Source organism: Panthera onca, chromosome C2 (assembly GCF_046562875.1).
Source record: "Panthera onca isolate mPanOnc1 chromosome C2, mPanOnc1 haplotype 2, whole genome shotgun sequence".
Classification (NCBI taxonomy): domain Eukaryota; kingdom Metazoa; phylum Chordata; class Mammalia; order Carnivora; family Felidae; genus Panthera; species Panthera onca.
The window spans coordinates 6,981,896-7,008,269 of NC_138347.1; the positions used below are offsets into that span (position 1 = coordinate 6,981,896).

Below are 26,374 nucleotides of genomic sequence, written 5' to 3' on the forward strand. Positions count from 1 at the left end.
TTGCTGCCTTGGCTACATAATATGCAATGGAAAGATGTCCTGAGAAATCTGCGGCTGGTAGACTTTTTAAAAAATAGGTTGCTGGTTTTCAGTAACTACACTCATCTGCCTCATTTGTCTCAGACCATTAGCTCTTTATTTCTTTCCTTTTTAACCTTTTTTTTTTTTTTTGGTTTCTTTTTGGTTTTTTTGTCTTGTACTCGACACCCACCGGCTTCCAGAACAAGAGGCGATGTGTGTGTGACTCGTTGGCTAAAGGGCATATCAGGCGAGCATCTGTCTTCTAGAAATAATGATGGGGACATCCTAAACTGATTGGGGTAAATGCAGACGGCTTTTATCACGAGGCTTTGGTGCTAAACACATGGAGACCAAGCGATGCTTTCGGATGTAGTTACCCTCAGGCTTAAATTTGTGTTTTCCACTTTTTCATGACCGATGCCCTACAGATGGAGTCTTTGCAGGCATCCTTCCCCTACCCTCCCCTTTTCCTACATGCAAATCTGACACCATTAGGAATTTTATGGTATATATATTAAATGTGTATGTGTGCGTGTGTGTGTGTGTGTGTGTGTGTGTGTGTACACATATTCAGGTATAATTTGTACTTACACATGAAAAGAGGGAAGACTTTTCTTATCCTCTGAGAACTGATTAGCTTTTTTAAAAAAAATTAATATTCATTTTTTTTTTTTTTGAGAGAGAGAGAGAGAGAGAGAGAGAGAGAGAGAACGCAAGCAGGAGAGGGGCAGAGAGAGAGGGAGTCACAGAATCCAAAGCAGGCTCCAGGCTCCGAGCTGTCAGCACAGAGCCTGACGTGGGGCTCGAACCCACGAACCGCGAGATTGTGACCTGAGCCCAAGTCTGAGCCCAAGCTCAACCGTCTGAGCCCCCCAGGCGCCCTCCCCCCATGCTTAGCTTTGAAAAAGATTCTGTTTAAGAGAAGGGAGGGCATCTGCCCCAGAGCGTGGCCTGAAAACAGACAGTGGTAAAGCAAAACCCTCCCAAGAGCTCCCGCTGCCTCTCTCTGAGGGCTCCGTTAAACACACAGACTTGGAGACCACACAGTCCTTCCGCTTGTGAGAAGGTGCTAGGATGCTTATCAGACTTAGGGTGGACGAGACCTGACGGGCTGCCGGAGCACCCCAGCTGCAACACAAGACCCCAGAGGCCGGTGGCCCCTTGCGCGGTAGCCCCTGCCTTTACTTCTGGGTCTGGACAGGAGCAGCCCTCTGGCTTCTGCAGACAGCCTCCCCCGCCCCCGTCCCCTTGGACGTACAACTGTAGGCCGTGTGGCCGATCTGGTACAGCTGGATCCCTCTGACGCTCATGTCTCCCCTCCAGTTAAGATGGAAATATATTAGAGAATAAACAACCAAAAGAGACATGCTGAGTTTCACCCAAAAATCAATCAGAAGAGAAAAACACTTGGGCCAGCGTCAAGAGAAACAAAACTGAGCCAGCACAGATTTTTATGAAAATGATCATTGAATAGTATTTCCATGAAAAGGCAACTGACTCAGAGTCGGAGGGTGAGTGTCCCGTGAGGCAGACCAGAGTCGGAAGGGCCCGCCCACGCCCGGGGCTCACAGCCCCGCTCAAGCTCAGTTACTAGAAGTGACCCAACCATCCCGAAAATAGGAAAAAGGACACGAGGGACAAGCCAGACTCTTAGGAAGGGAGAAAATGTGTGTTGTGAAACCAGCCCGGCTCGGGAAGACTGTCACATCGCATTGGGCTTCTCCTCCCCAGAAGCAGCCCCGCAAATAACCCTCTTGCGCCCGGGGAAGGCTGTGCGGCACAGTCCCTGACCTTCTGGAAGGGCCCAGCGAGAAAACGGATGTTGCTGCGAGTGCCAGAGGCGCACAGATGAGGCGTTTTGTTTAAATGCTTACCTCCGGCTCAAGGCATAGGAGGCGTTCTGGTACTTTCGGCTGGTATACTTCCTTCTGGAACATCACGAGGGAGCTGCCTTCGATCTGAGGCAGGAGATCCGAGTGGTTCTGTGAGCATCTCCCGGGAGCTGCCCTCTGGAACCCAGCGGCTCCCTCCGCCCCTCCCCCCCGGGGCCGTCTGGGCTCCGTATCTGGAATGTAAAAGGTACGTTCTCGTGGATTCTTCTGGTCTGGTTTGTCTGCGCTTTAAGAGATGCTTAACTCCTAGCGAGTACCGGCTACTTAGGAAAGCTCGCTCTCCTGAAACTTTCCCCTCTTCTTCTTTCCAAATGGCCCCCTTGTAATGTCTTACAGACAGACGTTAGTTTGAGTCAGCGGTGATCCGCAGTCTTAATTTTGACAGCAGCAGAATGACCAAGAGCTATGTCATAGTCACATGAAGCACAGACTTGGGAGTTTATGAATGCTTGCCCTTAAAAAATCACTAAAAATACCTCTTCACACCATGCCTCCACACGCAGTGGATGCCAGGGTGGTAAAATCACATCGTTATCTGCTTTTTTGGTACTAAGGGTGGATGGTAATAATTTTGGGGTGGATGACAGACCACAATGTGTGTCTAAACACTTACGTGAAACTCGTTTATATTATGGGCTGTGTATCCGATCTTCTGTGACTATAGCCGATACTTTGCTGTGCTCTTTCTGGGGAATTCTCTTTGAACTTGGTAATGGGGACTTTTGGTTGTAAAACAAGACAGGAGTTTGGAAAACATTGATGTTCCTCATGAACCAGGGTCAATGCCGGCACCAACTGCATCCGCACCTGTATCCAGAAAGAGGAAATATCTAACACCGTTTGGCCTTCCGAGGCCGTTGCAGACTTGTTTCACAGCTTGGCTCTCTTATTCAGTATGATTTTTGTATGGCATTTTCCCTCCAAAACCTTATCATAAATGTAAGCTCTTACATATATGACGTACACACACACATACTGTATTATGTAGGTTACATGTATGCATATTACATTACACTATGTATGTTACAATAACGCTGTACTAAAATAACCTCGTCATCAGAGCCTAGAATTAAGGTTAAATTGTCTCTTCCTAGACCACATTCAGAGAAGTCTGAGGAGGACCCCAGGTGGCCTGGATTTTACTCTCCTGCTAATTACTCAGGTGGAAAAAGACTGGTCTGTGCTGTTGTCCTTATAAGCGATTTCTGTAGACCCAGGCACCTGCATTCAGAGTACGGGAAGGTTCCAGTATGCTAAGAAACCACACCTAAATAAACACCAGCCTTCACAACTGGGACCTAGGAAAAGTGCTTTTATCGTGGAAAGCCGAAATCCGCTTTAAGAAAATAAGATTTTTAAAAGCGAAGTTGTCTCCCCATCTTGTTGTGTGTTGTAGTAAATGGAACCATCTTTTCAAGGAACTCTTCTGCTCAGTAGGAATATTGTCACACTGATTTGCAGAAGGCCGCCTGTTAGCTGGAGCCACAGTTTTCACTGGAAAAGAAAGCCGATGACGGTCCCTCCTTTTTTACTTCTCTTCCTGGCTTGGCCCTGAGTCAGGCTGGCATATCGGACTCCCCTCTGGGTCCAGGGGTACCACCCGGAGAGGGGAGGGAGTGTGGCTGGAGACCCCTGTAGGGAGGATGTCCAAGCCCGCCTACGTTTGCTGCATGGAGCAGGGGTGGGGCACAGAAAGGGACCGGGCGTGGTCATGCCAGTTCCCAGACATCCTAGTCTTCTTTCCACACCCCTACCCATGAGCGGTTTCCGTGAGCTCTCAGCTGTGGGTCACCTGCTGCAGGGGATGGAATTTGTCACCCTGACCCCGTCTCCAGCCAACACAGACTCAAGCCCTTGGTTCTTTCGTCACATTTACTTGAAAACTCTCTGAACACGTGGCATTGACATAAACACGCTGGTTCATTTTTCTTTACGTTGCCCCAAAATGGTACTGTACGTTGCCCCAAAATGGTACTGGGGGGGGGGGGGTTCCTCAAATGATCTCGCCAGCACTGAAAATGGGGACACACAGGTGCCGTGGCACCACTCACTGATACATTGTGGTCGAGTCCCATCTTCTTTTGACCTTTTGAGGGTTGTTCTTGTGGTTTGGGATATTTCAGGAGAGGACTGAATCGAATGGGTTCTTTTGTTCCTCAGAACGCCTGGATTCCTGGTGTGGTGTCAGGACCTCTTCTCTTAAGAAAGCACCTCCCTCTTAAACAAAAGCATCAGGGACCGCGGACCCTGCTGTTGGCTGTGACGCGCATCAAGCTTAGAATGAGGAAGGATTGCGTCCTCACTCTGTCGCCCTGCAGACCTGCACCTTGGCCACTGTAGGTGAGGGTCACGGAGCGTGTGTGGGCGTAGTCGGTACGTCCACAAAGATGTTTCTGTTCCCCCACTTTGGGTTTTCGTCCCGAGACTGCTCATTACACCATTCCATAAATCCTCCATTATAGGTAGTAAAACCTAATTTTAGATTTCCTGCCTGTGCCAGTGTCCTGCCTGATTGCTACGAGTTGGTGAGAGGCGGGACCTGGGAAGTGGACTGTTCGAACCCGGCCACGTGTTAAAGGCTTCTCCTTGAATTTTTGGCCGCTGGTCCATCATTCCCTGATGGCTTTTATCTTAAGTTTCAAAAGCTTCTGGAGATCAACTCTGCAGCTTACTTGGTTCGTTTTGTTTCGTTTTGACACGAGGGACCCGAGAAGGGGCTCCGAGGAAAGAGTGGGGCATCAGGGGGTTAAAGTGAGTGATGAGGCCAATGGAGCCCCGGCCATGTTTGCCAAGAACGCGAGGCTCCATGCCCTCCCAGGGGTCCGAGACTTGGCCCCTTCCTCATGTTGGAAGCTTCCTGGGAACGTGCATACAGGTTCCAAATGTCTGGTAGAACCAGTGCTTTCTTCCCACCCTCCCCGTCCAGTGGGCCAACACCTTCCACCAGGGATGCCGAACAGTTCAGCGGGGCTGGGGTGGGAGGCATTGGGATGTGACTTCCTCATGGCCTCTCTCACGGTCCCAGCCCCATGATGCTCCCTTCTCGACCCTCAGGCTTGGAAAGGTGCATTGAGAAGCTCAGTGGGCGTAACAAGGTTTCAAGGATATTTTGGGTTTGAGGCAGCCATACTTTGTTACCTACAAAGTTGAAACCCACGAGCTGTTCGTCTACCCTGGAAGCTTGGCAGGCAGCAGAGTGCCCCGGAGAGAGGCTGGCGACAGTGGGGGTGACCAGATGTGTGGTTTTATTGGGCGGGTGTGAGCTGAAATCTATATGAACAGTGTTAGAATGTTTGAACCGTACAAGAGGTATTATGTCCAGGCATTTTTGAACTTGAGAAGGTGTATCCGTAATACTTTGTTCGTTGTGGAAATATTAGAACATACAGACAAAAATATTTAAATCTTTCCACACTCAGACATTATGGCTACTGACAATGATACATTTAATTCCAGAATTCTTTTATACGTATTCTTTTCCCCAAAGTGGATCCTATCACATACACAGTTTATATAACGTGTTTTTATTTTACTGAGGAACACATTGTAAATATCTGTGCATGTCGGTAAACATGTTTCATGAGATATCTTATTTCTGCCACATTATTTTAAGCCTGTTTAGGATTCCGTTGTATGGTCCTATCATGATGGATTTAATTAGTTCTCTCTGTTGAGTATTTAGGCTGTTTTCTGTTTTCTTTATTAGAATCCAAAAGTTCTGCGTCTTGGCTGCAGAATACAGATCCCCGGGTCCCATCACAGAGGAATGAAATCAGGCTCCCCTGGGAGTGAGGCGTAGGGGTCGGGACTCATGCTGCACAGTTTGCCAAAGTCTAGAATATGTTCTTGAAAGTGGAATTGTGTGGGGCGCCTGGGTGGCTCAGTCCATTGAGCATCCGGCTTCGACTCAGGTCACGATCTCACCGTTCGTGAGTTTGAGCCCCATGTTGGGCTTTGCACTGGTAGCCTGGAGCCTGCTTCGGATTCTCTGTCTTCCTCTCTGTCTGCCTCTCTCCCACACTCGCTCTCTATGTCTCTCAAAAATAAATAATCATTAAAAAAGTTAAGAAAAGAAAGAAAGTGGAATAATGTGATCCGGGTAAGTATCTTCATCTATCTTTTGATATATGCGGGCGGCTTATCATTCAGAACTTTTTTCTTTATAAACTGTTTTACACTTTAAGCCTTAAGGCTTCTGAAAGGCGAGGGATGACGAGAATTTGCACGTGGACTTGGGGAAGAGGTCTTACCACACCACATAAGCACACCAGGCTCGTTGGCTTTTGCTTAGTTCTTTGGTGTTGTCACATGACCTAAATAAACAGATGAGCACATTCCTAAGATAATGAAGAAGAATGTATTTGGTGCCTCCTTCTCCCCATGGAGCTTTGGTCGGACCACGGGGCAGGTGCCACGGGGCAGGTGCCACGGCCCTGGCCACCAGCAAGCAGCAGTGAGTGCTGCAGGACCCCAGGCCTGTGCCTCTCTGGGCTCCTAACCCGTCCGTAGAAATCTCCCGCAAGCCCGTCCGGTGTTGAGTGTATTCACTCTGAAGGTCCTCTATGTGTGTCATCACTTTTCTACTTTAATTGCTTTTTTTTTTTTTCTCGAAGGAATACACATGCATACAGTTAAATGGTACTTCTGGGCTTATAATGTAAAATGCTAGTTCTCTGCCCTCGACCATTCCTTAGCTGTTCTTGGCTGTTCTTTGTCATTCACCTCCATATTTCTAAGTTCTGGGCTCGTGGCACTCCTTCTCGAGTCTTCAGTTTGGGCAGGATCAGTTTTCTGTTAAAGAAGATGGGGGTCGGGTTCACGCCCCTCCCTCCCTGCTCCGTTCCGCTGTCCTCACAGTGTAGTGAGGCAAAAATGTCCGCTAAGTTCATGTCCACGTCTAGCGTTATTGTAATGATATAAACGTTAGAGGGGAGCCAGAGGATGTGCCGCGGTTACATTTTGTCTTTTCCCAGACTTACTAACTGGGATTTGCGTGCTGCCTTCGTTTTTCTATGTGCTTACAAATCAGACTGCCCTCCACTCCCCTGGAGGGCTGGCGTGTCCTCTCCGGGCGGGACGGCGTGTTCAGTGATCGCTCGGGGCTGTGGAAGGGAGGGAGGGGGGAGACCCTTGGGAGGCTCGTGCCATCAGGCTCCAGATGAACTGGTTGCTTCCCGGCACTCTGTTGTCCTGGGTCTTGGCTCCCTGTAAAGTCCGGGAAGGTAAGGAATTCGAAATATACGGCAACCAGCAAACAAAGAGAAGCTGGTGACCGAACCGAAGGGTCTTGGCTTAGATCTTCACTTAGAATGGATCATCACTGGGGGCGCCCGGGTGGCTCAGTCGGTTGAGCGTCCAGCTTCGGCTCAGGTCACGGTCTCGCGGTTTGTGGGTTCGAGCCCCACGTCGGGCTCTGCGCTGACAGCTCGGAGCCTGGAACCTGCTTCGGATTCTGTGTCTCCCTCTCTCTCTGCCTCTCCCCTGCCCATGCTCTGTCTCTCTCTCTCAAAAATAAGTAAACATTAAAAAATTGTAAACAAAAGAGTAGATCATCACAGGGAGGGCCAGCTTTGGATCCCAGATGCACCTCCCACTGTGTAGTATTCCACGACATCTTTTTGCCCTCGTTTAGGGCTCTTAGAACTTAAGAGTCCATGCTTCTTATCTGTAAGCATAGCGGGTATTTGCCTCTTTCCTTTTTGATAGTTTGTCTTCTTACCTAATAACTGGCCTTGAGTAAACATTGGCTTCCTTCGTAGCAGGGAGGTTCCCCAGACAGTGCCCACCCGCCCCTCCAGACACGGGGCCCCAGTCACCCAGATCGGACTCTTACTCCCCACGAGGCGGTTGGACCTGGAGAGGAACTCTGGATGACGCCCTGCAGAAATGCAGCAGTGGCCAAGGTGGGAGATCAGATACTGGTTGGGCCTCCGGGAGCCAGAGTACATTCCTGCCTCGATAATCCCCTTGGAAATGAAAAAAAGGTTCCCTCAAGTTTTTATATTTCCAGCTTTCATCTGCTTCTTACTCACAGGTGCTTCATTCCTTGGCTTGAGCAAATACCTTCAGGGAAAAGGAACCAGATGTCTCTTGGAAAAAAAAAAAAGAATTACTTAGCTTGAGGAGACCTTCGTTCCACTAAATCGTACATAAAAGCCCAATAAATAACTGCCCCCGCCCCCGCAAATAGAGGGCACTTCTTTTGGCGGAAGCCCGTGCACTCTGGCCCTGCCCTACCCCACCTCCCCACTGTCCCCAGACCCCCTCTGCCACTGGGGACCAGCGTGAAAACCGCTAGCTGCTCTATTCCGTTCATTTCTTGCATGAGAAAATAGACACCTGTAAAAGTCAGTTGTCCGATATGGCAGGACAGGTGACTGGCAAAGGGGGGCCCTCGCCCAGCATCTCATTCCAACCTGAGTCACGCTGGGGTCAACTGTGTTCGAACACACGTGGTGACAGCCAGAGGGAATCGCCATCACGTGACCCCGAACGCCCACAGCACGGCTTTCACGTCTGCGGCCAACCTTACCGAAACATGGAAAGGTGATTGCACGGTGGTCTGTCATCAGGTTATATTTTATACTCGATTATGCTTTGAAAATATCACACTGAATTCCTTTGCAACAGTTTTCGGGTTTTGGGTAGGAGAGTTTTTTTTTTTTTTTTTTTGTTTTGTTTTTTTTTTGGCCACGAAGGTAGACATGGCTGTGAAATTTCCTCCTGATTGTTTTCATTTATTTAATTATTTACTATTTATATAATCTACGTAGCTACTGATTTTTTTTTTTTTTGCCAGCTCAGTATAGATTCTTTTCAAAATTTTTTTTAAAGTTTATTTATTTTTGAGAGAGACAGAATGTGAATGAATGAGGGGCAGAGAGAGAGGGAGACACAGAATCCAAAGCAGGCTCCAGGCTCCTAGCTGTCAGCGCGGAGCCCGACGCGGGGCTCGAACTCACGAACTGCGAGATCATGACCTGAGCCGAAGTCGGATGCTCAACTGACTGAGCCACCCAGGCGCCCCAGGATTCTTTTTTTTTTTTTTTTAAGGGTGGTTCATTCATTGTCATTGTATCAATACATTATTATCAACTAAAGTCCATAGTTTACATTAGGGTTTACTCTGTGTTGCATATTCTGTGGGTTTGGACCAATGGAAAATACCATGTATCTATCCACCATTACTGTTCCTACTGAACAGTTTCACAGCCCTGAAAATCCCCTGTGTTACACCTCTTCATCCCTCCCTTCCTATCCCTGAACCCACAGCAGACACTGACCCTGTCACTGTCTCTGCGGTTTTGCCTTTTCCAGAATGCCCTAGAGCTGGGATCAGACAGTACGGAGCCTTTTCACACTGGCTTCTTTCCCTTAGCGATAGGAATTTCGGTTTCCTCCGTATCTTTCTGTGGTTTGATAGCTTATTTCTCTTACTGCCAAATAATTTCCATAGTGTGGATAGACTGCAGCTTATCCGTCCGTTCACCTGTTGAAGGGCCTCTTTGTTGCTTCCAGTTATCTTTAGCAGTTATTTTTGTGATATTTTGTGATATTTTTCAAAGCCGGAGCAAAGTTTCTGCAGGAGGGATACGACCTCTAGATGAAATGCTATGCTATTGTAATAAAACTGAGATTCTAATTAAGGATCATGGGTATGCATCCATACAAAGGGAGCTGGCTATTTTTGATAAAATAAATGTTCCCGATTTCATAGGGTCTGTATCATTTTAGGTCTTTGCTCGGGTGGCCACTAAAATCAGTAATGCAGCTTCTCTAAATATTATATTCCCAAATCACTCTGCACGGAGAGGCATTCACTCCACTCAGTGTGTGTGTTTTTTAAAATGTTTATTTATTTTTGAGAGAGAGTGCCACCAGGGTAGGGGCAGAGACAGAGAATCCGAAGCAGGCTCCACACGGCCAGCGCAGAGCCTGATGTGGGGCTTGAACACATGAACTGTGAGATCATGACCCGAGCCGAAGCTGGACGCTTAACCCAATGCGAGGCTCAGACTCACAAACTGTGAGATCACGACGTGGGCTGAAGTCAGATGCTCAACCGACTGAGCCACCCAGGTGCCCTGAGGTAGATGGTTATCTACACCAGATAATTAGAACCTAGTTTCTTCTTGGCATTCTTAATGCTCATATTGTCTCTCCCTGCATAGACCCAGGGCAGGGAGCTCATCCCCTCATCCTTTTATGGTCCTTTCCACCTAAAAAAAAAAAAAATGTTTGTCAACAGGTGCTTCCTTAGACTGACCTCAGATGGTCTCCTTCATTGTGTATTGTACCTTCTAGAATAACACAATAAGGAGGCTGGTTTTGCTCGCGATTGGCGTGGTTAACCCCTGACACACTGCCTGGTTCCTAGAAATCTTTCAATGAATATTTATCAAGTAATTTCAAAACCGAACAAGTGAATGAATGAATACTTGACAGACCTTCGTATATTTCAGAGGACTAATTCCTTCAACGTCCCTTTTGCAGACAAAACACAGCTAGTTTTTTTTTTAACCTTATTTTACACACTATGTTTTTTTTTTAGAGCTATCATATATTGATTTTATTTGTATGGACATATGTCTTTTTTCTATCAGTGTTCTTGGAGAGTCATGACCAGAATAGTCCCTAGGAAATCTGGGACCATTCTATTTTGTGATCTCGGCTCCGTGCCTCCTCTGACTATGTTAGCTTCAGGACATCCCCATCACACTGCCCTTGAAAACCTTCATGTGTTTTCTTGGCCCCAAGAATGTCCTAGTGGTATTTTTAAATAAGTATATGCCAAATATTTTAATTCAATGAACTTTCAATGATTTGGGTATGTGAATACCCATGCCTTTCAGGCCTAGTGGCGGGAAATGACAACTTTTCTTTTTATTTGAATATAGTCGACGTTTCATAATAATTTAAAATTTTTTTTTAACGTTTATTCATTTTTTGATGGAGACAGAGCGTGAGTGAGGGAGGGGCAGAGAGAGACAGGGAGACACAGAATCTGAAGCAGGCTCCAGGCTCTGAACTGACAGCACAGAGGCCGACACGGGGCTCGAACCCCGTGAGATCATGACCTGAGCTGAAGTCGGATGCTTAACTGACTGAGCCACCCAGCTGCCTCTACCCCTCATAATAATTTAGAAGTAGAGCGAGTAAAGCTTCTAGCACGATTTGACTTTAGAGAGCCATAGGCGAGATCGAAAATTGAGACGACAAAAAGAACGAAATAAACAAAACCAACCAACAAGCAGATAAAAAACATCAAACCTAAAATGATCTCTACACGTTGACGCAGTGTGGAACAAAGGACAAGGACTCACCGGTAGGGATGACATTCACGTAACCGTTACTCTGTGTCTGCCAGCGTTCCGGGATTTCCACATGTGAACCCATTGAATCTGTACAGCAGTCCACGGGAAGGCACGTTTTTGTGATTATGTTTTATTGTGGTAGAAAACACAGAAAATGGACCATCCTCATCAACTTTTCAGCGTCTGGCTTAGTAGCGTTAAGTGTATTCACGTTGTTGTAAAGCATGTCTCCAGAACTTCCTCATCTTGAAGACCTGAAGCCCTGTCCCCACTCAACAGCGGCTCCCCTCTCCGCCCTCCACGGCCCTTGGTCACCACCGTTATATTTGTGGCTGCATGAATTTCACGGGTTTAGTTGCCCTCCTATCAGTGGAGCCACACCATGTTTGTTCTTCAGTGACTGGCTCATTTCGCTTAGCATCGTGTCTTCCGTGTTGTAGCAGGAGACAAAATTTCTTCCCTTTTGAAGGCTGTGTACTATTCTACCGTCTGCACAGACCACATTTTCTCTATTCATTCATGTGTTGATGGAACCTTGGCTAGCTTACATCTCTTGGCTGTTGTGAATAATGTTGCTCCGAATGTGGGATATGGGTGTACAAATATCTTTTTCAAGACTCTCTGTCAATTCTTTTGGGTATATACCCAGCAGTGGAATTGCTGGATGACATGGTAATTCTATGTTTAATCTTATGAGGAGCCTCCATACTGTTTTTTTTTTTTTTAATGTTTATTTATTTTTGAGACAGAGAGAGACAGAGCATGAACGGGGGAGGGGCAGAGAGAGAGAGAGGGAGACACAGAATCGGAAGCAGGCTCCAGGCTCCGAGCCATCAGCCCAGAGCCTGACGCGGGGCTCGAACTCACGGACCGCAAGATCGTGACCTGAGCTGAAGTCGGCCGCTTAGCCGACTGAGCCACCCAGGCGCCTCCATACTGTTTTTTAATAATGGTTCTACCATTTTACTATCCCACCAGTCGTACACAAGGGTTCCAGTTTTTCTGCACCCCGGTCAACACATGCTACTTCCTGTTTTTGTTTTTTTCTTTTTTGTGTTTTGTGTTTTTTTTTTTTTCCATCTTAATGGGCGTGAAGCAGTATTTCATTGTGTTTTTCAATTGCACTTTTCTGATAACTAGTGATATTGATAATCTTTTCATATGCATGTTGGTCACATTGTGTGGGGAGCACTTTTCCCACATCCATCGTGTGGATAAGCAAGTTTAGGCGAAGAAAGGTCAGTCAGTTCGTTCAAAGTCATATAGCGTGTACATGATGGAACCAGAGTTTGAATCCGCAGCGCCTTGCTTTGTAACCCCTGCGTTCTGCCCCTTCCCGTGGGGGCACACGTTCGGTGTGGGAGAATGCTGTCCCTTCAAGTCATTTTATTCAAATCTTCTTCCTTATATGGACTCATGACTGATGTCTGAGCAAGGGAAGTAGGAGAGATCCCTTCTTTCTGTTCCTTCTCTGCCTCCCTCCTTCTCCCGTCTTTCCTTTCCCCCTTTCGACAAGTACGGACCGTGTACCTGTCCGGGTCAGCTGCCATATGCAGGTGCTTGGAGAATGGAAAGGTGACCGGGACAGAGTGTCCCCTGTTACCACCGAGGTTCCAGACACACTTGGGAGATTCACTGTGTGTGCATGTGATTTTTCTTCCAACCTTGGACTGGAAGAAGACACAATATTTCTAATGACAGCAGACTGAACTAGAACTGCCTTGGATAAACTAGAATGTGTGATTCTCTTTGAGATGAGGCTGTAATAGGAGAGGCACAACAAACGCGAAAAATAAGGGAGGGTTGAACGCGTTTTGGAACTTGAGAGATGACTTCTGTAGCGTGGCGATGGTGGAGTGATGAATCGAACAGAAGCCGTTTAGGCTGGGTTTCCCCAGCAAAGCATACCCTCTAGAACTGTCTATGGGATTTTGTTTGCAGACGCCAGGTCTGAAGTGCTTCCTGACTTGCCAGGGGGGCGGAGCTGGGATGAGGGCCATGGCTACCAGGAGGTCAGGACAGGAGTACGGGGGCTTTTTGCCTGTCTACACAGACCTTTGCCAGAGTAGGGGGTGGAAAAGGCACGGGATCAGGTGTGCATATGCAGTAACACCGAGTTCTAGTATTAGCAGGATTCCCTGGATTTGGTCCAAAGGAAAGGAAAGTAGTAAAACGGAGGTCAAAATTGGGACCACGCCATCTCTTAAAAAGGATGGGAAGGCTATAAAAGTCTTCCCAGGCTCTTAGTTATTTTCTCTCTGCTGCAAATGACATATAGCAGCAACAGAATGTTAAGTTACCACTAAAAGCAAAATTTCCCCCAGCGTGCTTTAAAGAGACGAGACATGTGGGCGTTTAGTGTTACTGATTCTTCCTGATGCCATTTTTTTTTTAAACCAAATTTTCTATGACTCATAGAAACTCCCATTCTCTCTCTTGACTGTAAGACTCTGTGAATCCGTGTGCTTGGTCTGTGAGACGTTCAAGCAAAGACCACCTGGACGGGAAGCACGGTGTAGGGAACGGTGTGTTTCGAAGGTGCCGGATCTTTGTTCTTGAGGGCAGGATACGCACAGAGTTGGGGGAGGAGGATGCCCGGGATAAAGAGAACGTTTATTTCCCACCTAAAACATGAGGAGTGTGCTGGTGGGTCTTCCTAGTCTCTGCCAGAGCTGAATGCAGCCAGACTCTAAGGGCTTTTTTTTTACGGTGTTTCATCTTCTATGAAATGGATGGGGTGAGGCACCCTTTACCTTCCTTCATCTTCTTGGGGTTTTTTTTTTGTTTTTTTGTTTTTTTGTTTTTTTGTTTTTTTGTTTTTTTGTTTTTAACTTTTCTTCGTTTCCTTTCTTCTTCTTTTTTTTTTTTTTTTCCTTTGCCATGCTTCTCAATTCAGCTGCCTGTCCTACTTCCTGTGGGGAGGTTTATGGTGAATGGCTCTCTTTGTATTGCACATCCCTGGATCCTTTATGTCCTACAAAGCCAGCTTATCAATGAAGCAAGTACTCGCTCGGTCACAGCTGTTTCTTAAAGCTCCTCCTTTCTGCACGCAATCCTAGGAAACCTTGAAGATTTACAGCTTGGTGCCAGAAAACATTTTCAAGATGATTTTCACGTGTGCAAAGCTGGCTTGCTGTCTGTCAATACTCCTTCTTCCCTTCCTCCTTGGGAACAGAACGCCTGCATGTGCTCCAAGAACAAAGACCACATTTCCCAGTTTCCTTTGCAGCCGAGTGCAGCTACGTGACTCTGATCTGGCAATAAAATGTGAGCAGAAGGGCCATGTGCAACTTCCAGGAAGTATCCCTAAAGGGAAGAGTGGACTTCCAGGTAGAATCTTTAAAGGGTGTACACTCTGCTTTCCTTTGTCCTTCCTACCTGCTGGCTTGTTGATGTGATGGCTGGAGTTGGAGCAGTCGTTTTGTGTCTGGCTTATTTCACTTAGAAGAACGTCTTTAAGGTCCACTGTGGTGTAGCATGTATCAGAATTTCATTCCTTTTTAGCCTGAATAACATGTCATTTCATGTCTGTACCTCATTTTGTTTATCCATTCATCTACTGGTGGACATTTGGGCTGTTGCCACCCTTCACCTGTTGTGAATAGTGAGCATTGATGTATAGGTATCTGTTTGATTCTCTGCTTTCAACTCTTTTGTGTAGAAGTGGGATCGCTGGATCATTTGGTAATGCCACTTTTTGAGGAGTTGCCACACACCCTTTTATGGTGCCTGTATCATTTTAACATTCCTACCAGTGATGCCTAAGTGTTCCAATTTTTTCACATTCTCACCAACACTTGTTACTTTCTGTTACTTTGATAGTAGCCATCCTAATGGATATGAAGCTATATATGTCATCGTGGTTTTGATTTGCATTTCCCAGATGATCAGCGATGTTGAAGGTCTTTTCCCGTGCTTGTTGGCCATCTGTATATCTGCTTGGGAGAAATGCCTGTTCAAGTCTGTTGCCCATTTTTAAATTAGGTTGCTTGTTTTTAAAAGCTACCATTATTATTTTTTAAAGCAAGTTATCTGCTGTCATTTAAACGTAAAATGAATCATAACCGCACATTGCCCTGTTGCTCTGGTTGTAACGAGAACCCCTTGGGTGGGGGAAGGTCACGGAGACGTAGTGTCCCAATTCTTGAAGCCAGCTAACATTGCCTCTGGGCCAGGTGCAGAGAGAGCAGTGATTTGCCTCAGGTTACCTGCTTGGAGGCTGAGCAGAGACGGAGGGACTTAGGACTACTACCGTCTCATGCAGGAGGTTACATCTCACCGCCTCCAACTAGAGAGCTCTACAAACAGTCATCTGTAAGCCTTAGATGCTCTTTTAAAAAACATGTTTATTTATTTTTGAGAGAGAGAGCACAAGAAAGGGAGGTACAGACAGACAGGGGGACAGAGGATCTGAAGTGGGTTCCCCGCTGACAGCGCAGAGCCCGATGGGGAGCCCGAACTCCCCAACCGTGAGATCATGACCTGAGCTGAAGTCAGATCTCAACAGACTGAGCCACCCAGATGCCCCAACCTTAGATACTCTTGTCCAGGGGCTGTGGGATGCTGTGAACTGTGTGCTAAGCATGGGAAACTTCACTATCAAACTGGGAAGTTATGTACCTAAAAACAGGTCCCCTCTTAGCATTAATGGTAATAGTAATGAGAACAATAACAATAATTAGTTTGGGAGAGTTTGGGGGAAGGGGATACTTTGGATGACATTTATAAACAAAAGCTGTGTGTTGCTGCTTTCTGTATCTCTTGATAAAAGAGAAAGAAGTTAATAATGCAGGTATCGCAAACAGTGATCATTTATACACAATGCGTAAAAGTGCTCGCCTAGCCTGGTTGACTCCGGAGCACGACAGGTGTCATTTTGAGAGCCTGAAGCAGGTGGAGGGAAGAGGTAGGAGACTAGGTGGAACTGGGGATGGGCAGTGAGGTGCTATGAGCCCCCTGTGAGGGCCCCCCACGTCCACAGGAAGGGAGCGGCCAGGTTCTTTGAGTTGCCAGATTGGCATGGTTGACTCTGCCGTGTTCACAGCTGTCCTGTGATAGACACGCCCCCAGATGAATGCTCTGACTCTTCGCTTGGTTTGGTAGCTGGGGGCGTGCAGGTGGCTACTGGTCAGTGACGTCGCGTGCTTTAATTGACCCCTTCCTCAGCCATGAGGTCATCACGTTCACAGCGTCGAGTTTGTGGTTCCGGGTAGCGTACGGGGCTCATCCGTAATTGGCGGCTCACGTGGTCCCCCCGACGGGCAAAGCTCTCGAGAATCGTTTCTAAATGGCTGACCTCATGCAACCCTGTTACGGACTCTGTGGTCTTTTGTTTCTTTATGACACGAGTGCAATTCAGTGTAGAAAAAATGATAAATACAGAGAAGCAAAAGGAAGGGGGAAAAAAAAACCTCCCTGCTACTTTCCTTGGAGTTAGCCTCTATCATTATCTTGTTTTATGTATTTCCAGACTCTACTATGCATCATGACAGAAAGATATACGTTGAAAAGGCACTACCTCTCCTCCCTGCCTAGGAGGATTACAATATTTAAAAATACTGAGGAGGTCAGAGAGATGAGCAAGCCTGACTGCTTATTCACATCTTTAAAGAGCTGGAAAAAACCCCCGGTGTCTTAGAGAAAGAAACACTAAGAGTTCAGGTGTACTCATCTTCCACAGTATCACATGGGGTAAAGACAGAAGTACCGAATGGAATGCGTTAGCTTTCGTGTGCTGTGTCGCCAGGCGTGTTGTTCAGCGGGCACTGTTTTCCCTGTGGCAGGAAGCAGGAAGCAGGTTGCTGAGTGCAGCTGGGGCACAGGCACCCTAGCGGCGTGGCTGTTCCGTGCTCCACCCCTGCATTAAGGCTCTGCCAGCAGCTCTTATTGGAAGGCGCTGTGTTATCATGTTTTTGTTTTTTTTTTGTTTGTTTGTTTTTTGTTTTTTGTTTTTTTTTGTACTGCTTCACAAGAAGCCTTCAAAAACAATAGTTAAAAAAGTTTTTTTTTTTAATTTTTTTTAAACGTTTTTATTTATTTTTGAGACAGAGAGAGACAGAGCATGAACGGGGGAGGGTCACAGAGAGAGGGAGACACAGAATCGGAAGCAGGCTCCAGGCTCTGAGCTGTCAGCACAGAGCCTGACGCGGGGCTTGAACTCACAGACCGCAAGATCATGACCTGAGCCAAAGTTGGACGCTCAACCGACTGAGCCACCCAGGTGCCCCTAAAAAAAATTTTTTTTAAAGTTTATTTATTTTTAGAGAGAGAGGAAGAGAGAGCGAGACAGAAAGACAGACAGACACAGAATCCCAAGCAGGCTCCACACTGCCAGAACAGAGCCTGATGCAGGGCTTGAACCCACGAAACCACGAGATCATGACCTGAGCCGAAGTCAGACACTTAACCAACTGAGCCACCCAGGTCCCCAATAGTTTTTTTTTTAATATGAAATTTGAACATCGCTTCTGTTGCTTTTCTATTAATGCTATTTGTTGCAAATATTTTTTTGAGATTTTAAAACTGTTTTGTGTGTAAAATACTGCTTATGTCTTTCACTGTTTCATTGTTTCGTTTGCCAATGTATCTTTTCAAATGGCATGCAGTGTTTGTAACAGTTTGTCGTCAATTATGGCTACAAAACTGAATTCAGTTGTATGAGGGATCATACTTCCAAGTAAAACAAATACAAAATGTTTTGGTCTTACTGTCTTCAAAATCAGCTCCTTTGTTGTCATGTGGTTTACTGTGATTGCTGCATTCAGAAAAAGGTGTTTTCTCTTGGCCAAAAAGGGGCCATCAATAAATTAGGGTTATAAATAAATAATACACACTCTACTTCCCTTATTTAGTTGTAACGTTAAACTATAAATTTAGAAAGGGATGATAAAACTTAAAAAAACATGTAAAAAATAGCAAGATATAAAAATAACTATGTGCTTACTTTTTCTCATTTTTTAAATATACTTTTGGCTTATACTTAACACACTGACCGTAAATGTCATACATTATGATGGGGCCCTCCCAGTGCATGACCAGATTGGTTCACGATGTGACTTCTGAACTGGTCTATACTGCGTTCAGAGGAACGAGTCCACCGAACACACATTTGGTGGCACAGTGATGTCCAGTTGCCGTAAAAGTTCCCAGACCCTTCTTGCTTTGTATACTTCCCTCATCGTGGATGAGGAGTGAACGTTCTGGGACTGGGCACTGGTCTGCGGACCAGACTTTGAGCCCCACTGCTACAGAGGAGATTGGGGTCAGAGGGCCTCAGAAAGCAGTCAGTCAACACATTTATTCAAATGAGCTTCAACTATTCTTCTTATTATAATGGGCTTTTTGGGGCTGCCTCAATGAGTTTATCGAAGATTATTCTAAGTAGTCAGCACCATAATGCTAATAGTATGAATTAACAAGTGCGTAAATACTCTGCTTTCCACGAAGCAGCTGGCGTGGGAGCAGTGTTTTTTATTGTAGACCTAGTCAAAAGTCGAGTGTCAATATGAAAACCAGCAGAACCTGGATCCCAAAGCCAGCTCTCCAAAATCAGCCTGACCTAGGACCTCTGTTTTTCCTTTCGGCTTCTTGGAAGCAGTGCCTCGCCCTGTGCTCAAGTTCAAGGCCGTGCTTTGCCTTCTGCTGTTTGAGCCAGCCCGTGCTCACTGCTTTAGTCTCCTCATATAGCACCTTGACCTGCTTTCTAACAGGATGTTTTGATCTCTTTCCCAGAGAACACGGTGATGAGTGTAAGGGGAGGCCATGAGGGTAGTATTTAAAAGATTAGCAGCTCTTGGGGCACCTGTGTGGTTCTGTTGGTTGAGCGTCCAACTTCGGCTCAGGTCGTGATCTCGAGGTTCATGAGTTCAAGCCCGTGTCGGGCTCTGTGCTGACAGCTCAGAGCCTGGAGCCTGCTTCGGATTCTGTGTCTCCCTCTCTCTCTCTCTGCCCTTCCCCTGCTCGTTCTTTCTCCCTCTCCCTCCCTCTCTCTCAAAAATAAACATTAAAAAATGAAATAAAATAAAAGATTAGCAACTCTTAAAAACGAATGATACAAGCAGACCAAATCAGTGTGTTTTTTTAGACCTTTGCCTCTGAGAGAGAAATTTATATATTTCTCAATTTTTCATTCTGCCTTCATAAGCTTGTAGTGCTGAAAATGAATATTCTGGATGAAATAAGTCAGCACTTTTGGAGAATGCCTTTCTCTTTCAAAGCAACAGTTTCAAGCCATAAGGTATGCATCGAGTTTATTTCTGTTCTAAACAGAATTCTCAAAGGATGTAGGTGGGTTGATGTGAGAGATACGGTACATCCTCTTTGCGCAGTTACGACACCGCATTGTCTTTTGGGGGCAGTGTAACGGGAACGTGATGTGACTATACATGAATATCTATATTTTTATTTCATTCATTCACTTGTTCATTCAGCATTCTCAAAATATGTTTTCCGCGTGCCAGAATATTTGCTGACTGTTGGGGATATGAGCATATGAAGACATTCTCTCTTTAGGGTGCTCACAATGGAGTAGGGGAGGCAGCCTCTTAAGATGTTGTGGTAAGGGCTGTGATGAAAATGACTCGTGTCAACACCTGCCGTGTTTCAAAAGTATTACTCTCAGTGCTTTACATTTCTTAAAATGTCGAACAGTTGCCACAGTTTTATCCCGCGGGTGCTCTTATGGGCACTTTGCAGATGCAGCAAGTGAGAGCCAGAAGAGGTGAGGAATCGCCCGAGGGCACACAGCTTGTGAGTGGGGGAGCTGAGATTCAAAGCCGTCTAGCTGAGCTCTGCTCCCAGCTCCGCACTGGGACGGAGGTGGACAGGTGCTCCAGGAGGAGCCACGGAAGGGGTGTTTCACCAAGACCTTGCAGGCATCAGGGATGGCTTCCCAGAGGGGCTTCCCAGAGGGGCTGCTACATGCATTGGTTGTAAAGGGCAAATCAGAATTATCTGGAACGAGCACGGAGGCGGATTCCAAGAAGTGCATGCAAAGCGCGCGGCTGGAGTGCTGGGCGCATTCCGGAGGCAGCCAGCGGTGCACCGAGGCTGCACCGTAGGACGGGCGGTGGAATGGCCGGAGATGACCCAGAAGGTAGGAGTGGGGACCTCCAAGTCGCATTGTTGGCTCCTCTTGGAACTTTTTTTTCCAAGGCTTCAAATGCAGCCTGAAGGATAAAGACACCTGAGATGCTTTAATAAATAGTTTCACTAGTCACAATGACAGACATCTCAAGAATGTTTTTATTTGATATGGGATTACTACGACTCTGAGAGCTTTAAAAAATTATTGTAAAAAATTTGCTTGGGAAGAAATGACTCACTTGAATTGTGAGTGAGTGAATTGTGAGTGTTATCAAGGATACAGTTAGAGATCTCCTTTAAGAGATCCCGTGGCTGAGTGTTAGAGCCGCACCGTTAACTTACGGAATAATGCTGCTTGTGTGTTGGAGGCAGGGAGTTCAAATGCATAGATTCGAGTTCAGTTCCTCCCAGGCAGGTGAAATTCTATGCCTTAGTCCTATGATTGCCTCTAGCGCAAAGCCACATAGGCACTTCATTTCTGAAGGGGGGAGCATCCGAGTCTAGGACTTTGATTCTCTGCGACGGTTATGTGGAAAACAAGCTCAGACACGTGAGAGCCCTGTTGCACGGGCTCATATTGTTGAACGTGTCATTGTCACGTGACAGAACCCTCAAACACCACCTGGCGGGTGAATTCTTATTTTGCTCACGACGAACTTCTCAGAGGTAATTTGCAAAAGTCTTACGTGTGGCTGCTACGTTTTAATCCAGTCTGCACTGCGTGAGAAATTAACCTTTGTCTTCATTTCCTTTCTGTGTATTTCATGGGTGTGCACCACACCTGCGCGTGTGTGTGTGTCTGTTAGCTGTGTGATACGGAAGGAGTCCCGGGAAGCCTTTTAAAAGCTCGGGATGGGCCGAGCCTCATTTTCCTCGCTGTCAGCCCGCTTTCAATGCCCTCTGTTGATCCGGCTCAGGATGCAAAGAGGAATGCTAGTTGGTGAGCTGCAGTTAATGGTGGAGAGTGAAAAGCCCAGAGTTGGGCTAAAACGAGGATGTATCCCATGCGCCCACTGAGCTGATGGCCTGTGGCAGGGGCGTCCTGGTGCAGTGGATGGTAGCCTCCGAGGGGTGTCCTCCAGGATGCGCCCACCTCTCTTCCCGGTGGTCCGGCACCTGGTCAGTCCGGGGGCGAGCCAGAGTCCCAGATGCTCCTTCCAGAACAGCCTCTTGCTTAAATGGGGGTTGAAGGCCGCGTCTGCCCTCTGTCGCTTCCCAGGCTTACGCACTCCGCGTGTAGCCTGGATGTCGGCGCACCAAAGGCCGAGATTGTTCTGTGCTCGCCTTTGTGAACAGCTCTGCTGGCTCATTGATCTTGTAAATCTGTTGGACTGAGCTACCACAATGGCTCACGTCATGTCAGAATTCCCCTTCAGAGCAGATTCTCACTTGGAAGGGCACTCATGTGGAGTGGGGTGGAGAACACCTAAGCAAAGTCTGGAAGTTCCGGTGGTAAACTTGAACCAATTCAGTCTTACCTTGGGCTGACCTTGCATGGCCACCTGGAACTGTCTTGGGGTCAGGGGCCTACCGTCTTTGAGGTAGGCTGATGTTGCTTTTTGGATGTATCTGTGGGGGGACTGGTTTCATTTATGTATCAGTCAGCTTTTGCTGCAGTGACAAACAGCTCTAAAAAAACCTCAGTGCCTTAGAAGAACAGAGGAAGCGGCAGTGGGAGGAAACTTGAGGGCAAGCTGAAACGTGTCATTCCTCTTTAAGTTGCCACCTGGGACTGGCGCACATTCACTTTTGCCTGCATTTATTGGTCAAAGTGGGGCACGTGGCCAAGCTCAAAGCTAAGGGGGAGGCACATATACTTTGGCCGCTAGAAGGCAAGAGCGTGCCGTAAGACCACAAGACAGTGCATCGAGCTGCCGTATCCTATTACAGGAGAGAGGGAGCTAAGAGTTGGAACAGTAATCCACGGTAATCTGCCACAATCCATTTATCACATACGGGAGTCCGTCTGTTACTTCAAGGGACCTCATCCAGCCCATGTCTTCCAATACTACCCATGTGCTGACGACTCCCCGTGTCTCCATCCCTAACTACGCCCGCTCTCGAAAGCCTGTATCCAACTGTTGACTTGGCCTTTCACTTGGACACCGAATGGGCATCTTTAAACCTGTTCCTCCCGTAGTCTGTGCTCTCTTAACAAATTGTGGAAATCCTCCACATCCTCCCCAACTTCTTCCTGCGGTGCCAGGGGTGAAGTATATTGCAGTATGTCTAACGTCCTTCTAACCAAACAAGTCTGTGCTTGGTGAGTGTGTGTAAGTAGCTTCCAAATGGATTCCACTTTCCAAGCTCTTTAGGGCTGTTGTTTCAGGACCAGATTTACCAGACCGATGCCCCCCTACCCCCAACGCTGCAATGGGAAAATTGGCTTAGCCCCGGGCGGTGGACAGAAAGGCCTGTCCTTGGATGAACCTGGATGGTGGAGTCCACATTTGACCCTGCCCATTTGTCTCCAAAATCCGTGCTTTTTCTCTACAATGATGTCATTGATAATGTCATTTGCGTGTGGCATCCTTAACGTCTTGATGACGGGAACATTTTAAGGGTTTAGAATATCTGTTTTCTAATTTATTAAAAACCAGTTCCTTACCCACGAGACAGTGGAACCTGTATTTTAAAATGAGTAAAACCAGTGTTCTCTATCTTTGGTGCTTTTCAAGTCACGATAGCGTTTCTTCTGCAGACAGAGTGACCGCAGAGCCGTGGAACTCGTTGGAGTTTTGTAGCTATAAGCTAGAGGTCCGTTTGGCTAGCACCCACGGGGAGGACAGATGAATTGGCACTGGTTTTAGTCCTCGGAGTAAAGAGCAGGAACAAAAGAACGAATCGTAGCTTCGACGCTGCACAATCCCTCCACCCCCTACACCAAACCAAGCCCACAACTGACCACATAAAACCAGACCAGACGAAAGAGCTAAATAGCAGAAGATCCTTTGTGAAGACACCAGGTCACGTTGAGGGTATATAGTACTGATTTATGGATTCTCTTTATCTAACACTTAAAATGCTGATTTACAGAGGGAACACAGCCCAGATACTCTGACGGAGTAGAGCGCTTTTGCTTGGCCGGCATTCCGTGGATTTTCAACGGGCTGTTCACTGGGTGTTTTCCCATTCAAGTGTGTCAAGCTTTGTGAGTTGGAATCACACTACACACGTTCAAGACTCATCCAAAGACTGCAAACTTTACCAGGTGTCCCCTTTCCTTTGGGGATTGATCCTGGCCATTAGACCATAACCTACATATTTTTCTTCCTCTTTTGTTTATGTTGGTATTCTCATAATAACCATGATGAATTATACCTCAGGATAAAATTAATGCTCCCAGTACTGGAAAGTGATAGCAATGATGCTACTTTAAGCCAGAATACTATAAATTCCTGGCTAAAACAGCACTCTGAGATGGGACAATAGCTTGACTGGCTAATTTATGAAGCCATAAGGCCGGTAATAAATTCTGGTCCTGTAAACGGTGTCAGGCGATGTAGATTGAAACATAATAGATTCAGCTGGTACGTCGTGCAGGGCCTCCGGAGCTACCCCCATTAGCTAGAATCTCAGAAAAGTGATGCTCGTGGTTGGCTAGAAGATCTCATGCACCATCGTTTTAACTAACGTGGAGGACTAAAGGCCATAGTGTTAAGGAACTGGGAGGCCAGGTAGTGAAGTAGGCCTGAGATGAACTGGGAGAGGAGGAAGAAGGGGAGAGGGAAGAGACGTCACATCTTGGGACAGGTCGTTTGTATGCATTGAACACTCTTCTCTGGCCCTCTGGACACCAGGTACGTGGGCCACGATTCCAGACCCCTTTGGCTGGTGAAGCCAAAGTCCCTGAAATACTTTCAGCTCAGCGTCTGGGCTGCCTGGGGGGTGAGGCAGGAACTAGATCTCTGGGTCGAGTTAATCCCCGATGCCATCCTGGAGACGTGGGGGACGTGGATGGCAACAGATCACAGAGCCTGGATTCGATTTGATTTGGAATATCTGGCGGACCCGGTGGTCTTCCTACCTAACCCAGCTTTACGTGACCTTTGTCGAATTACATCTTCGTAATATATTTGGGTCCTCTTCGGTTCCTTCCTCAGATACTATCTTTGATTTATTTATTTATTCCTTTGTTGTTTTAAAATTTGTTTGATGTTTATTTATCTTTGAGAGAGAGAGGGGGAGAGAGAGAGAGAGAAAGGAGACACAGAATCCCAACCCATGGACCGTGAGATCATGACCTGAGCCAAAGTCAGACGCTCAACCGACTGAGCCATCCAGGTGCCCCTGCTGTCTTTGATTTAGTAAGTACTGGCTACATTTTCAGAACTGGGTTTGACTCTGGAACACAGAGTGACCCACTTAATTGTCCCAGCACTCTGGGGCGTAAGTATGATTTTATTCTCATTTGATAGCTGTGAAACTGAGGCACAGAGTGGAGCCTTGGCCAGAGTCACGCTGCTGGTGAGTGGCCGAGGGGAACTGGAACCCATTTCAATTAATTAACCCACTTGAATCTCCGTGCCCGCTGTCTCCCATCACAAGGGTAAAACACTTTCTTCAGCGGAAGGCGATGCTGGGTGGTCCTGGGTGTCCTGTTGTGCCCGACACAGTGTGGGTTTTGTGTTCTATTGACAGCATAGCTACATCGCCAGTAGGCCATTGCCTTTGGCTGGAAGAATCTTCTGAAAGGCTGAGTATGGCCCATTTTATTGTTATGTTTTCAAAAATTTTTGTTCCTTTTCTTTCTTTCTTTTCCTTTTTTTTTTTTTTTTTTTTTGTCCCCAAATGAGGAGACGGACTTGTTCTTGCCCACCTTATGGTTGTGGCAGTTTAAAATGTCACCAGCGAGGGGCACCTGAGTGGCTCAGTTGGTTGAGCATCCGACTTCGGCCCAGGTCATGAGCTCATGGTTCAGGAGTTCGAGCGTTGGCATCGGGCTTGCTGCTGTCAGCACAGAGACCACTTCTGATTCTGATGCGCTGTCCCTCACGCTCTCTGTGCCCCTCCCCCGCTGGTGCTATCTCAAAAATAAACATTAGAAAAAACTGTCACCAACTAAGCCTCTTGTTTTTGGGGCCAAAGAATGTCTGTTAGGTTCCATTTGCTCTAAGTTGCCTTTCGATTATCACTCTGTGTTACGTTTTCATCGTTGGCTGTGATTTTTACGGGACTTGCACCGTCCTGCCAGTTTATGGATTCTGATGTTTGCTGCTTCCATTCCTACCTCCTCCTGCATGGATCTGTTTATTCTCGGGTCATCTTTTTCTGCCCTCTTTTGGCAAAGGCTGCGAGGTCACTTTCACTACCCCCCCACCCCCCCACCACGAGGAGGGGTCTTACTTCCAGCTTCCAGTTGAGGCTGCATTGTTGTGGTGCATTCTGCCCGTTTCCCCCGCATGGCTTTGCCTTGATTCTCTGTGTTCTTTTCCTCTCTAGTCTGCCTGCCGGTGTTCTGGAAGCTTCTATCCCCGTCCTCCAGTATTGGCCAGTAAGCGTTCAGGCCCGCTTCTCATTCCTTCTTCTGGCCGTGGCTCCTGGCCGGCCCTGCCCTGCGAGGAGCCGCTCCTGCTGACTCAGGGCCACCAGGCGTCCCTCCCCTCTCTGCTGGCTATGAGGGTGGCCACGCGGGGTACAGTGGGGCCTTCCTTCCCCGCCACTCTGCTCTGGACAGGGGTTTCTCCCTGTACTCCCTCAGTGGCGGACTCTCAGCGAACTCTAGGGAACAATGACAACAAGTGGCCTCCAGTTTGAATCTCAACAAATCCCATGGCACGTTTACAGTGAGCCGCAAATAATGCTGACGCTACAGGACATCTCTCCCGCACCTAGGGCAGAAGCTCTCCCGGTGCCTCCACTCATTATGTGCCGTGGAAACGAGCACAGGGGCGCCTGGCCGGCTCAGTCGGCAGAGCGTGAGACTCTTGATCTCAGGGTCATGAGTTCGAGCCCCATGTTGCTTGTAGAGACCTCTTAAAAATAAAATCTTCTTTAAAAGAAGAGTGTAGGATTGTCATTGCCTCTGGCGGGGGGGGGGGGGGGGCGGGAATTGGTGAGGAA

At 47.1% G+C, this 26,374-nt stretch overlaps 1 protein-coding gene across 3 annotated transcripts in view; it reads left to right on the plus strand.

Annotated features, from left to right (window-relative positions):
• The window catches only part of ERG (ETS transcription factor ERG), a 263,881-nt gene that overhangs the window by 13,233 nt on the left and 224,274 nt on the right, over positions 1 to 26,374 (plus strand). The window contains exon 1 of one of the 3 annotated variants that reach the window (XM_060640880.3): positions 4,082 to 4,253. The exons of the other annotated variants lie outside the window; for them this stretch is intronic. The gene's annotated coding sequence lies outside the window, so the exon portion shown is untranslated. Of the gene's footprint in view, positions 1 to 4,081; positions 4,254 to 26,374 lie in introns of those variants that run through there. 3 annotated transcript variants of the gene reach the window in all.